Source organism: Chroicocephalus ridibundus, chromosome 1 (assembly GCF_963924245.1).
Source record: "Chroicocephalus ridibundus chromosome 1, bChrRid1.1, whole genome shotgun sequence".
Taxonomy (NCBI): domain Eukaryota; kingdom Metazoa; phylum Chordata; class Aves; order Charadriiformes; family Laridae; genus Chroicocephalus; species Chroicocephalus ridibundus.
This window is the reverse complement of record NC_086284.1, coordinates 47,782,533-47,797,744: the sequence shown is the minus strand read 5'-3', so window position 1 is coordinate 47,797,744 and position 15,212 is coordinate 47,782,533. Positions and strand designations below refer to the sequence as shown.

The 15,212-nt window shown below is 42.5% G+C and overlaps 1 protein-coding gene across 11 annotated transcripts in view; it reads left to right on the top strand.

The window, feature by feature from the left end:
- The window catches only part of KLF12 (KLF transcription factor 12), a 254,133-nt gene that overhangs the window by 43,437 nt on the left and 195,484 nt on the right, over window positions 1-15,212 (top strand). The window contains exon 4 of one of the 11 annotated variants that reach the window (XM_063335575.1): window positions 5,312-5,967. The exons of 9 other annotated variants lie outside the window; for them this stretch is intronic. The gene's annotated coding sequence lies outside the window, so the exon portion shown is untranslated. Of the gene's footprint in view, window positions 1-555; window positions 688-5,311; window positions 5,968-15,212 lie in introns of those variants that run through there. One more of the 11 variants, XM_063335603.1, reaches the window with a different exon arrangement.

Here is a 15,212-nt window from a genome sequence, read left to right as displayed (position 1 = left end):
GTGCACACATCATAAATACTGCCACACAGGCTGGCCTGGTTTGAGAATTAAGAGATCTTTTTTTTTTGGTAGGAGGGATTCAGTGCTAAAATATTAGTATTTCATAAGCACCGCAGATTTAGCCTTGTTCTTTTTTTTTTTTTTTTTTAATTATTATTTGGATTAATCCCCAAATCATTCTCACTGGAAAACTTCCAGTCAAACTTTTTTTTTTTTTTTAAAGATTTTAAACGTATGTTACAACTTTAAAGTTTTATAGCCACGGGATTTGAAGGACTGGAGTTGTCTGGCGTTTTTCCAGCTAGTCCAGCTGTCTTCAGAGGAACTGAGTAGGTCGGCAAAGTGTAGTGTGGGCTCCTTTGTGAAATCCATCACTGAGAGAGTGAGAGAAACGGGCAGTAGCCGTGGTGAGGGCTTTATTGTGTGAGTACTTTCTGCCTTTTCATCTCGACCTCCCAAAAGTATCTCTTCTTCCAGGCTTTTCTTTTTTCTTTTTTTTTTGTGCCAGGTTTTTTGGTGCTGCTCTGAGATGGCCTTTGGCAAAAATGCATGACACGGGCTTTGTCCTGAGGGTCTCCGGCTACCGGAGGGGCTTCTGAGCATCCTCTGGGAAGGCAGGAGCGGCCTCCTCATCTTTTGGTAATAACGTGGGAGGGATAGGATTTCTGAGACTTGGCAAGATGACTGGTGAGTGTGGGACAGGAGCTCGCACATGCTTATTTGACATGGCTTACTTGGAGGTATGGATGAACAAATGCAAAGATTAAAGCAAGCCGTGAGCTGCAGGTGTGGACACTCCGGCAAACAGAGGCGAGAAAAATCAATTTTTCACAAATGAAAGAGGAGAAAAAAAATCAATAGGGAAAGGACTGTTATTTCCAATTTAAAGCCAGAGGAGCTGGGGTTTGATTTCTGGGTTCATGCTTTCCTGTTCTCATTCACATGGTGTACGGCGCTGTTATTGGAGAACTGTAGACTGTGTCGTATTGAGATCATTAAATATAAATGACTGAAAGAATGTGAAATGCTCCCCATCCTTATTTATTTATTTACTTGTCTGCTTGCAGATACTTATCCCTCTGTAGTTAACTCCTGTGGATGCTAGTTCCCTGTACGGGAGTATTCGAGTGCATCGAGCTTTCACTGTGAAGTCCACCAGCCTTTTCCTCCTGCATGTTTTGACAATATTTAAAGCACGCGAATACAGACTGTAGTTATTGATCTGTGTTTGTTTCTTTTCAACAGACTGTGATTCCATCTGGCTACCTGATGGTGAGAGTGCCCCGCAAAAAACATGACCAATATTTTAAGTAGAAATACAGAATTTGGTTTTGCAGTACTGTCTGCACGAGGTCTAGTAAATATGATGTGAGGGGACCCAGGTGGGATGCAGAGGACCCTCTTGTCTCCTCTCGATGCAGCCTTCTGTAATGACAGGGCAGAGTGCCAGTTTGTTATGTTAAAAACAAAACAGTGTTTTTGGCTGATTCCTATAGCTAGATTCACATTGCCAAGCACGTGTCTACTAGTGTTAACTGTGTGAGAGCTGCGCTACCACACAAATCTATTTGCGTGGAGACTTAGCCTGGTAGTTAGTAGGCAAGACAGTGTACCGATGCAAAGACTCTTTCCTCATTAAAGCTTCGCAAAAGTGGAGGGCTCATTTGCAAACAGGCACTTGGTAGATCTTGGCTCCATTGGCATCTCAGAAGAGCAAGCAGAAGTGATCATCAGGAAGGGACTGCCAAGTTCGTGAGTGATCTGCAAGACTACACATCTTTGTTGCTGTCTTCAATCTATAGTAACTATTTTTTCTAGTGTATATTTTTTTAACTTAATGGGATTAATTTCTCTGCTGTGTATGATTCGAGCTATGCCAGTTCAAAAGTGTGTTGGGGGATGCACCCACACCCACTAAAGGCTTAGAGGTTCTGTAAAAGTGGATGGGAGAAATAACAGTCTGTCCTGACTTGGATCATAGAACCATAGAATTGTTAGGGTTGGAAGGGACCTTAAAGGTCATCTAGTTCCAACCCCCCTGCCATGGGCAGGGACACCTTCCATTAGATCAGGTTGCTCAGAGCCCCATCCAGCCTGGCCTTAAAAGCTTCCAGGGACGGGGCTTCCACCACCTCTCTGGGCAACCTGTTCCAGTGTCTCACCACCCTCATGGTGAAGAACTTCTTCCTAACGTCCAGTCTGAATCGTCCCATCTCTAGTTTTAATCCATTCCCTCTAGTCCTACCGTTACCCGACATCCTAAGAAGTCCCTCAGCAGCTTTCTTGTAGGCCCCCTTAAGATACTGGTAGGCCACTCTAAGGTCTCCTCGGAACCTTCTTTTCTCCAGACTGAACAACCCCAGCTCCCTCAGTCTGTCCTCATAGGAGAGGTGCTCCAGCCCCCTGATCATCCTCGTGGCCCTTCTCTGGACACGTTCCAGCACGTCCATATCTCTCTTGTAGTAGGGGCTCCAGAACTGGACGCAGTACTCCAGGTGGGGTCTCACGAGAGTGGAGTAGAGGGGGAGAATCACCTCCCTTGACCTGCTGGCCACGCTTCTCCTGATGCAGCCCAGCATACGGTTGGCTTTCTGGGCTGCTAGTGCACACTGACGGCTCATGTTGAGCCTCTCGTCCACCAGCAGCCCCAAGTCCTTTTCTTCAGGGCTGCTCTCAAGCCAGTCACTGCCCAGCCTATATCGGTACTTGGGATTGCCCTGACCCAGATCAGTTAATTTCTTTGCAAGAGCAGCTTACTGCTTGAGTGCAAGTTGTGCTGAGGAACGCTTAAGTGCAAGTATTTATATATTCATGTCTGTATGTACATATATATATATATGTATTTGTATGTATTTATACATGAATATGTATACGTGTGTATATATGGATATGAAATACAACAAACAATTTCATTTAACTTTAGCACCTGATGGAGGCACTGTACCTTGGGTAAAGGTGTAGTAGTCATCTTAATGCTCCTGCTATGGTCAAGGGAGAGGTAAAAAGCCCTTCTAGATCTCAGGTGGGCTGTGGTGACCTCCAGAGACGCCCATCCCCGTGTAAACAGTCTGTAGGGAGAGCCTAGGACACCTCGGATCCCCGTCTGGGTACTTTGGTTAGATGCCAAACATTAGGGGGAGGCGGACATAGACCACAACGGCAAAAGATAATGTAAAAGGTAGGATGTTCAAATTGTCTGAATGACTGAGACAGCTAAATGTGATTCTGGCTCTCAATGGGATGTGTCTGAATGGCTGAGATGCTCTCGAAAATGCCTCTCAAGCTATTGAACTAAACCTGTAAGAGGCGTACAAGTTCCAAACCAATTACCACGTGAGACTGTGTTGCCATGTTCTAGGAGCTCCGTAACAGGACTGCGCAAGCCAGGCAAGGCAACTTTGAGTTTCACCACGCGTTCTCTTTCAGCTCCTTCCCCAAAAACCTGCTACCGCAACCTTACCCTATCATAGGTTGCTATCTGCATATTTGAGTGTGTTATCGTTCCCTGCTGGGGAATATCAGGTCTGAAGGGAGGGTAGCCACTGGGTGGGGCAGTTTCAGCAGCAGTGGGACGCATCTTCTTCAGTGGTGGTGGTTGGAGGAGGAGATGTTCTCAAACCCTCAATCGTTTACATGTGGTATTGCTCGTGGAGAGTGGTTGGAAATAGCAGTTGAGTCTCGTGTTTCTCTCCCCTCCTTGGCAGTTTCTTGAGTCTGTGCAACTCTTCTGTCCCTGCAGCTTCAGATGTGAAGTGAAGCTGTTGCATCTAATGAGGGGAGGGTTGTTGCAGGAAGAATCCTTGCCATGCAGTTTGAGGAAGGGTTGCGTTACCATTCTGGAACTTTTTGGCCAGAAATGCAGGAAGATAAGAGAGACAAACAGGGGAAAAAAAGAATTCTTCATGGATACTCAGACTAACGTTTGTAGGGGATTCTTTTATTATATATGTATGCGTCTGGGTGGGAAAACAGCCAAAGGAGCTGGAAAAAGCCAAGATGTTTGCGAGCTGGAGAGCAGAAAAAACAGGAGTGTGCTGGACGCAGAGCACTGCTCCAGTTCTAGGGGAGGTAAATATCGGAGAAAATAAAACTAACCCAAGGCATTAAAAGCAATCCCCAGGTTTATTTGGCTGTAGTCAGGAAGGCACTGGAGAAAGCAAGAAAATCTCTAGGGTGGTAACGGATCTCTCTTGCTGTGGACTATGACTCCTTCCTCTGAGGTTGCTGTAGTTCCCAACAACTGAAAATGCTTTCAAGAAATTGTTCAAGTAAAGCAGAAACCTGCATGGTGGGAGGGGTGCCATGCTTCTGCAGAGCTGGAGCACAGGTGCAGTAGATACTAGTTCTTCCTTCTGTCTTGCTACTGGTTTTCTGAAATTCACAATAGCCAGAAATACTAATATAATGAAAGTATTCCTGCCAGTCCTATCACCATTTTATTTTCCTCATAAATACAGGCTGTGGCCAGATATGTATATTGTAAAAGTAAAGAAAGCACAAGCATTACAGCTGAGTAGTTTTAAATGTGCATTTTTCTATTTTTCCATCCTCTGGCTTCTGTGAACGCATTTTTTGTCTGTTTTCGTATCTGACTCATCTTTGTACTAGTGTCTCATTCACATTTCTCTGATGTCTTGTTTATGGCTCACTCACCTTTTTGTGTCTCTTTCCATTCTGGTTTTTTGCTCGTGACTATGCATATGCAAGATGCTCTTGTGATTTAAAAACATTTAAAATCAATAGACAGAGCCTGTCTCGATGACTTCACTTCCTGATAGTGGTCAGTTCACTCAGCTTTCTGATCCAATGCTTTCTGTAAAAACAGAGAAGCAGGAAAAAAAAAAAACAAAAACAAAAAACAAACCACTACACCCAACCAAACAACATCAGCAAAAAAAGACATTGTTCCCTCAGGGGATTATTCTGAAACTTCTTAAAGGACTTAAAATTTTCATACTGAAAGAGCTGTAGAAGTTTACACCATTTCTTTTGTATTTCCTCTCTCTCCATCACTTATTCCGTTCTTCCTCCTTTTGCCCACTTTTTTTTATTTTGCATATTCTGTTCTCTTCCTCATGTTCATTCTTCTAGTGCTATTTTTTCTTCCTTTGTCCATCCTTTTCCTTTCCTGGGAGGAGGTTATACTGCTGCTGTTCCTCCTGTCCCTAAAGGTAACTGCTGCCACTTGCCATGTCCCTCTCTTTGCTTCCCTCTGTTAGTGGAAGAATTGGAGGAGATTCCTCTGCTCTTGTGCCGCTGTGTTCCTCATTGCGTGGCTGATGTGCTTGGTCTGTTCATCTTCTTCCTTCAGGGAGAAAGTTTGGGAGTGCCTAAATCATACTGAAAAACAGTGTATTCTCACATACTACTGAAATTATTGCCCCACTGGCTGTTTTTGGAGCTCCAGAGAAGGATCTGCTCTAATCGCAGAGAAAGGCAAGGTCACCTGGTGTCTGCAAGTGATGGTCATAGAAGGCGTGCATGGGGCTGGACCCGAACGAGGGACTTCAGTGACTTTCTTCAGGGAGTATCCAAATGCATGAAACAGCACTGAGAAGGTGGGACTGCCTTGGATGCTGGAGCAGTTGTGCTGTCCGTTGCTTCTAGGTATCTTCTGGAAGAGCAGATCTCTTGTTCCTGGCTGGGAGAAGAGTGAAACTTTGTCAGCTCTTCTCAAGTGAATAATGTTTGTTCTTTGGATGCGGGAACCATGCTTCTGGTACCTTATGCAGAGGATTTGGGTGCAAGATCAGCCTTTTTTTGGCACATTAGCAGCTTGCTAATTCTGGTCATCTCTTAAAAGTGTGGGTGAAGGCTTTGATCCTGCTGTGAAGTGCCTCTCTCTTCCCAGGCGCAATGTCCCCATCGTGGGTTTCTGTGTGCCAGAGCTTCAGGACCAGGTTGCTGCAAGCTCAGAGCTGCAGCGGGGGATCTGTGGACACTGCTGGGTGCTGGATGTGACCTCAGGTCTGTTTGTAGGTGCCAGGTGATGCTCAGCTTCCACATACTGAGTAGCTGCCCCATTTAAACATCACAGTTTATGGTACCTGTTTGTTTGTGGTTCTGATATCAGAAGGTAGTTGGGATTACGAATAGCTGGTGGTGAAAAATCACTGGGACAAAGTAAAAATCCAGCAGTTTGATCTGTAGTTTGAAGGGTACTTCATTGCAAGAAGTCTAAAAAAAAAAAAAAAAAAAAAGCACTTTTAAAATGAAAGCTGAGATAAGCACTATCAGTGAAAGGACCTTAAAAAGGTTGCAGCCAGCAGTCATAAAGATAGGACATGTATGGAAGTGATTGTAGATAATGTTTTACCTTGAACTGTCCATTTCTTTTTATATTCTTACAGTAAAGGTTTTTTATAATATTAAGTAGCTGAAAACCCGTATTTCTTTTACCATCTCTAGTTAAATATGTTCATGCTTCCACTGGAAATCTGTATCTTCAGGGGCTGATAATTCTCAGCTGCAAAAATGTGTTCTGAGTGGAAACTTAGCATAGGGTATCTCAATAAAAATAAAATCAAAGTCACTTCAGGTATAAATTATCGGCTGCCAGTAGAAAAAAAGTTAACCGGACTGACTGGAGAAGTTGTACATTGTACAGTACTGCAAAGAAGTTTCTATATAATAGAAATGGCATGATGTCCAGAAAAGGAAGCTAATGGTCTGTATATGATTGGAGTTGCCCAGTAATAGCGGTAGCCTTGAATTACCGTGGAGGATCAGTTTCTTAAGTCGTCTGTAGAGACTATGCTGAAGTATTCCTAGATGAAGGTAGGAATGTGTGCTCTGTTGGCTCAGCGACTGGGTTCAAGATGTTTCTCCCTTTTGCTGGAACTACAAGCAAATCTTGGAGCGTTCATTGTAATTTTATTTTCTTTTGCCTCTCTAAACAAACGTGTAATTTAAATATGCCTTTTGTCCTGCATGCTGTGAGAGACTGTTCAGGTAAAGATTTGAACGTGTTCATTTGTATGGAAGCAAAGTACTGAAAGTCATCACAGCGTATCCTACCTCTTGTCTCTGCTTGTCTGGTCTTTGTTAAAGTGCCCATTGGCATCGTATCTAACAGTTAAATAGCACTCATGGGTTAATTTCATTTTCTTTTGAAGCATGTCTGTAACGTAAAGCAAAAGAGCGTTGAGAAATAAAAATACTCCTGTGGACTCTTCATCGCCTTTTTATGGAGACTTCTCTTTATGTTTCGCTCACTACTTCGGGACTGCAATTACATTAAGGATTGATCCCACTGAAGTTTAAATAAGAAAATGTATAGCTCTGTCAACAGCAGACGAGTCCGGAGACAATTCCAAAATTACAGGAAAAATGAAATGATTATGGGGCCACAGAACATGATCCTACCAGCTCTTGCTGATGAATTCCTGACATGTCTCTGTCTTGATACACCAGTCAAAATCACAGAATCGTAGGGTTGGAAGGGGCCTTTGGAGATCATCTAGTCCAACCCCCCTGCCAGAGCAAGGTCACCTAGAGCAAGTTGCACAGGAACGCGTCCAGGCGGGTTTTTAATATCTCTGGAGAAGGAGACTCCACCACCTCTCTGGGCAGCCTGTTCCAGTGCTCTGCCACCCTCAAAGGAAAGGGTATGAGTATTGTCTTATGTTATTTAAAAATTCTCTGCAAAATTCATGCCGTTTTTGAAGAATGTAAGAATTCTGGAAAGCGTTTCAGTTCTGCAGTAGCAGTCAGCAGTTGGCATGTTGTCCCATTTGTCCACCAGAGGTGTTTTTGGTAAGACAGACTTAGCAAACCCTGCACCTCGCTGTGCCAGAAGCAGTGGTCTCCATCTCCCCTTCTCCGTCCATTTGTACTCCCTTCCTTGTGCTGGCTCTAGTAGTGATTTGGCCTCTGGGCAAGCAGATTCAGTTCACTAATCTGGCTGAAAATTAATTATTTTTAAAAGTCAAATGTCATTTTACGCGTTTGGTGACCTTAGTTCTCCGGACTATTCAGGTGAACATCAGAGGTGGTAAACCTCTCATGAACTCTCATGAATGAGAGTCAATGAGGTAAATCCAGAGTGGGGAGAGGGGAGGAAAGGGCTTGTGGCACCATGCTTTCAGATGGATTCATCTGTTTTGATTAACTGTGCCCTCCACCAAGAAACGTGACTGCCTTCTCCTGGTAGAGTGGCTGTTCTGCTTTATGGCTGAGAAAGCTGTGGCTGGAGTGCACAAAAGGTTTCCTAGATGGAAAACAGGACTAAAGTTGGGGACTATTTGCACTGGGTCTGGATTGTTCCTGAGAAGGACGTTGCACTCCTTGATGTCCCAGTTGACTGGCGTCTAGCAAATGTGACACCCGTCCACAAGAAGGGCCGGAAGGAGGATCCGGGGAATTGCAGGCCTGACCTTGGTGCCTGGGGAGGTCATGGAACAGATCATCCTGAGCGCCATTATGTGGCATATGAAGGACAACCAGGCGATCAGGCCCAGTTAGCACGGCTTCACAGGGGAGGTTTAGATTGCATCTTAGGAAAAATTTTCACACTGAAAGGTTTATTAAGCATTGGAACAGGCTGCCCAGGGAAGTGGTAGAGGCACCATCCCTGGAGGTATTTAAAAGACGGGTAGACATAGTGCTTAGAGATGTGGTTTAGTGATGGTTTTTGTCAGGTTGATGGTTCGACTAGGTGATCTGAAAGGTCCCTTCCAACCTAGGCCATTCTATGATTCCATGTGCTTTGATTTTTAACTTGATTAAAAGAAATAGGGTATTAAATTAAGTATGAAATAAGGAATGCAAGAAGTAAAATAAATAATTAAACCATAGTTATTTTTCTAAAGTACAGCTTTCATCTATTAGATACATCTTAGTCTATGTCATGAGCTAGAAAGTGCTATTGCCACAGTCAAAACCTGTTTTTGGTTAAATGGCATGATAGCAGTGATTTTTAACAAGGGACCTGATGCTTGGAGGCTGTGAATAAACTTCTGCTGGGCTGTGAAACACCCCATGCTCCCGACGTAAATGGGTGTCCCAGGCACCTCACACAGTCGGGTCACGTATTTGTGTACAGGAAAAGGAAACACTAGGTCTACAGCATTACTAATACATTATCTTGAAGGATTAGCTAAAAATTCATGATATTAAAAATTCGAGCTAGACCAATGTGAGGTTTTTTCCCTGCCTCAGGCTATATTTATACAGTGTAGTCATAATCAAGAGTGTCGTAAATCTGTGGGGTTTTTATCTTATTTTCTGTGAAAGCTAATATGTAAAACTGTTCTTCCCATACTTCTCTTAAGACTTTTATGACTTGCCAGTATAATAATTAACTTAAATCCCTTGTGTTTCACACTTCAAAATCCATGAGGGTGAAACTGGCTTTGTATTTTACAAACAACATTGTAACAGTGAATCTGGTTTGTTAAGCCTTCTTAGGCAACATGTATTTATCCTCCCTCCTTCCATCCCTTCCCTGGAGAATGTGGGTTAAAAGTTAAAACATCCAAGTCTTATGACTATGTTTTGAGACAGAGGATGCGTTGCTTTCGTGGTTGGGTTTTTTCTTGTGTTTTTTTTTTTTTTTATTGTCCTCTTTGGTGTGGGTTTTTTGTGTTTGATTCTCCCCCTCCGTCCCCGAGCTGTATATTCTCTTTAGCACGTGACTTGATAATTTAAAAAATAATGTGGTGTTTCTCTTTGAAATTACAGTTACAGTGCAAGGATGGTTATGGGACAGAGAGCTAGATATTTGGTGTGAACTGTTGGGTTGTTTTTTTTTTTTTTTTCTTATTATTCATGGAGTACCACTGCCAGTTGCTCGACGGCTGCACAAAAATGTTGGATGCTGAGCTGAGTATCCCTGGTGTGATGCAACACAGGGCGGAAGGTACCATTGCTCGCCCTTGGGCTTTTGTTGTGGGCACCTGATGGTGTAGTTCTCATGGTGGCGAGCATCCATTGCTGAAGGCAGTGGGGGCTCTGGAGAGATGCCCGGAGGTGCCGTGCTTGTAGTGAGACAAACCAAGGCAGAGCTCCCTCGCTCTCTTCCAGATATTTCCGAAGGATAGATACGTCGCACGACCCAAAACCAAGCATGACCTTCATGATTTACAGTTGAAAAGCAGGCAGAATTTTCCACAGTGTGTTTTGTGTTCCTTCTCTCTGCTTTTATGTGAAATCAGTTACATCATTGCGAAAAAAATTATTACAGATGTTGCTAAAAACCACTGGTTTAGTGTGGCATTATTAAATATTTTGGAACTGAGTCGCAACCTGGACACCGTGTTATTTTTCTAGAGGCAGAAATAATATCATCTGAGGTTGCACCAGTTTTAAAGGGAAAAGGGAACTGAACATGTCCTCTGAGCCCTCAGTACTGAGCACAGTCTAACTTTAGCATCAAAGTATAATAATAATTTTGGATTCCATATGTAATTCTGCTGATGCAATCTGTGGAGTCCTGGGTGATTAATATCATGTATGCGTCCTGGTGCTTCGTTCACAGATGATAGGAAACTACAGAAATCTGTTCCTCCTTCTGTTTCATCATGTGATTCGTATTCTTAGTTTGTACATAAAAACCTGAAACTTGAAATTTCCTTTTGGAAGATATTTTAAATCTCAGATGGATTATAACATGCTTACATAAACATACCATGTGTGCATAGAAGAAGAGGAAAAAAAAACCAACAACTGGTGGAATAATTATTTCTTTGCTTTTCATGTCTTGAAAGTTTACAGAGTCTTTCTCAGAGCAGATGATCCGAGCTACTGAAGTCCCCTAGATGTAGCCGATTATGTGCTAGGGATGGCACGTGATTTGGCATTCAAATAGTGTGGGTCCTTTTCATCTGAAAGCGTATGTCTGTGTAAGCCGTGGCCATAGCTGTTGTTATGTTAGTGGGCATCACATGGGAAGAACAGGAAACCCACGACACAGGAACTGTGTTTTAAAATAACAATTTGTATTGTGAGAAAGCTGGAATATCCCTAAACAGTGAGGATTAACTATGTGAACAGTATTTCTGTTGTATAGTAATTAAATACGAAGTTGCTGGGTTTTTTTTTTACCTCTTCAGAATGCCACGCACAAATCAGAGGTTTCAAGATAAGTTAGCAAATACATATAAATACACAATATATATTTTTGCATACACACATATGTGCATATTCATGATTAGAAGTTATACGTAGTAATATTTCTCTCTTGTAAATCTTTGAGATTTTTTTAGATATAGTTAGAGGAATGATTTCATTCTGGCACCCTCTGGTTCCCTCGGTCTTAAGGGTTTTATTTCAGTCACTCTGCTTCTGTCAACCATCTGCAAGGTGCTTGTTCAGCTCATATTTTCATAACTCCCCACAGACCTTCCTCCCCTGTATTTCACATACAGAAAACTTGCACGTGGGATATTTAGGGAGGCAGTCCTGGCTTTTGAAGGTCGTGGTATTTTTCCTTCCTTTTCCTGGTGCTTTGTCCTGTCCTCCTCTTGTTCCAGGGTGTGCCTAGACTACTCCTTCTCTGCCACTATCTCCTCTTTGCTTTACTCTAGAGAGCAAATTTAACCCTTTCTCTTCCAGACCTCATATCTATTGTCCTATTTTTCTGGTTTTCTCTTTAAATATAAATTAATACGAAGAATGTATCTCTTCGTCCTGCTACTACCTTGTACCTCTCCCTGCTGCACCGTTTGCAGCTTTGGTGGCAGGGCTTCCTGTCAGCCTGTGAAAGAAAACCCGACGCTCGAGCTTGTCTACAGAGGAAGGAATCGCTAAAAATGGCAAAGTTGGAGCGTGGAGTGTAAGCAAGCAGGCAAAAACTCACAAATACACCTGTCTGAAAGTGAATCGGAGTGCGCAGTCACAAAATAGCAGTCAGTTGCTGGAGTCACCTGCTGCTTCCCTGAAAAGAATCTCCTTAAAAAATACTAGGCTTACATAGAGAAATGCGCAGAGCAAAATAAATGTACAGGATGGTTTTCCATTTGCTGTGTTTTACAGAGTCGTTTAGTCTTTTTGAAGAGATGCTGTGTATAACCCTAGTTTTACACTCTAGGGCTTGATGATTTCTTCTGTGGTGGCAGTAGGCTAGATGGTCTTTGCTATCATTAATACTCCTCCGTTTCCATTTCTGAGAAGCAGAGAAAATGCAAATGCAGTAGGGCGGGTTGCAGTAAACATGTATTCATTTCCCTCTGCAACTTTTCAGTGGCATTTGAGTCTTTTTTTTCTTCTGGTTCCCTTCCTGCTATTTCCTTTCCATTCCTGTTAGCCTGCCCTTGCCTTTCACAAGTGAGTGTTGATGTTTGTTTACTCCTTTTAGCAGCATTTTTTCCTTCTGTGACTGTAGCATATAAAGGAAGATAATTATAAGTTACCTAATTGCTCCATATAGATGAATGCTTATGATAATGGATTTGTTAATCTATTTTTCAGACAGTGCATCTCCATGGAGCAGTACAAGAGTGAAGCATTCTGTCTGACCGTTACCAATTAGAGTGTATATATATATATAATGACAAGGATCCTTACAGCTAAAATGATATTAACATTGTATGATCAAATTCTAATATATATATAAAAAAAAAGAAAAGCTGTTTGCAAGGTTTTGTGTATGCAATAGAAAAAAATCCTAGTATTATTTATGATGATTCTCTGGGTGTGACTAATCGGATGTAACCAAATTCCAAGAGATCAGAGGTATTTAGAAGTGTCTGTACGAAGTAATAACACTTTCTGTGCATGGTTACCTTGAGGGTGTCTACATTTCCATGTGTCCTTTTACTGTACTGAAAAGATTTTTATTTTAGTGGGGAGAATAGTGTTGAGTGCATTCACTACTGCTCTTTGTTAACATATTAGCCCATTTGGTGGTACAGATTTATACTTCATCTTTGCATACCTTGAGTTGAGATGCTTTGAAATAAAAAAATAAAGTCAAATACACAGACCAAATACTGACTTTTGTAGTTCACTAAGGATCACAGCCAATTAGATCATCAGCTCCAAGGACCTTTGTAATGACCTAGATGTGCCAGTATTACAGAGTTCAGCGGTATCTGGAAACTTCATCTGACTAGGGTTAGCAACAGCCTTGCCTCTTTCAGAAAAGAGATGTAGCCAGGGGAACATGGAATTCTGCATAAAGGAACTGACTTTGGCCACTACCGTTGTTGTCTTGGGGGGTCACAGATCATAAAGCTTGTCTACCGAATCAGTTTTTAAGAAATTGGAGGACTGATTGCTGTTGTGTACGGGTTGGTTTTTTTTCCACTTAAAAAACTACTGTATGATTTCATATCATACTGAGGAATGAAAACGTATTTTTCCTACGTTCTCTTTTGTTCTTGACAGCTAAAACTTTGTGATAATAATTCATACTGCTTTTCATCTTTAAAACATTTTGCAGCCATCATCTGTGATAGTTGATCTGCAAAACATCCTTAAAAGGCATAGAATTTATTGGAATTAGTCATATTTTGTGGGGGGCTTAATCCTAATTTTCCATTGAAAAATGCTTACTTTATAGATGCCTATAGGAACAATTGGAGTAAATATCAGAGCTCTTGGCGTACTCTCAGACTGCATACACCGACTATTTTTGTTCTATTTGTGGTCCTGATGGTAAGTTAAAGCAGATGTTTTGTCTTCAGAGTGAATCAGGATGAATCTCGATGCTACAGGCAGTTTTGCTTTGCAGTGATTCCATTCTTGAAGTTTGTCTATAATAGATATAATGAAGATGTAATGATTTTTGAGGTAATCACAGTGGTGTGAATTGCTATGGAGAGACTAGATGATCTCTTGAGGTTTCCTCCATCCTAGTTTTTACAATTTGCGTGAATTCTCCATTGATGGCTCTTCAGGTGGCGACAGAGAAAATGAAGCTGTGAAAGCAGGGGAGGGCCAGGTGATAAGGACCCTGGTCTGGCACACTCCCGGCAGGAGTGGAGGAGGGGGAGGACTGATGCTATCTTAGCTATAACCTCCCATGTGCGCTAATTTCTTTCAGTTTGGGAACAGCTCAGAAGACGCTATGGTCTGCTGCACCTTGCCTCCAGGGTGGTCATAGCTTAACCTCAGGCTAATGTTGATCAGCTGCTTGACGTTTAACATAGTATTAGCTTAACTTAGTGTTAATGCCTCCCGCTTCTATGGAGGAGGTCTTTTGTCTTGGTCTAGCTTGGAGGACTGGAGAGGATGATGTGGGCAGGCAGCTGAGCCCAGGAGAGGCAGCACGGTGGTGGTCATCTACTGCGGTCCATAGCAAGCCACCTCCAATTCAGGGCCCTGTCTTGCTTTCCAATGCCTATAAGAGGCTTTTATGATCGCTTGTGTAAAGGTTTGTGTTGCTCCATCCTTCTTGCCACCTACTGCACCAACCCCTGCTACTTCTTGTCTTCATCACCCTTCTCAAAAGGAGGGGAAGGCACGTTGCGACTGTCTGTCAGTCTTTTATCTTGAAAATTTATTCTCTTTTTCTTCTCTGAACCCAGAAACAGTGCTTGTCTGAGAGCGCTGGGTGCAAAGCATGAAAAAGCTCAGAAGACAAAGCTGGTACCGCTGTTGCCATTGCTGGCGTGCTGGTCTTCAAGAAACTTCTCAAGAGCAGCTTCTGTGAAACTCGTGCATCCCTGGATACAGCCTAGAGATATTTGTGTATCTTGGAGGTATTTACAGGATAGTAACAAGATATTTGTGAATGTCATCCCTGAATATTAGTACAAATGTCCTTCTCTATTTAGATAATACGTTCCTCCTGAACTCATTCAGTGTAATGTTTCCTTGTGGGCACTTTTCAAACCCTGATAAGGAAAACAACGCCGGGTGAAAAAAGACTTTATTTCTTTCAGTGTGTGTTTAAAAGAGCGTACTTTGTATTTGCTGACGTACTGCAGGTTGAGATGTTTCCAGTTAAGCTTGTGGCTTTTTAGTGAATTTGCTTGTTAGGAAGCCAGACCTCGCTGCTTTTTCATTTTGAAATGGTGCTGGCTTGCTCTAATCCTTCTCCGCGTGTCAAAGCCCTTTAAACCGCTGGCCCCCATCCATGAGATTTTTCCATACAAGGGGATGACTTACCGTATTTGATACCCTAAAGATTAGGGGCCTGTCGAGATTTCCTGACTGCTTGACACTTGTATTCTAGCGTGCCTGCTGTGAGCAGCGGGACGTGAAAGCGGACGGGAGGATGAATCACCAGACCGATCTCACGTTATTGTCACTCGGTCAGTTGATAAGGG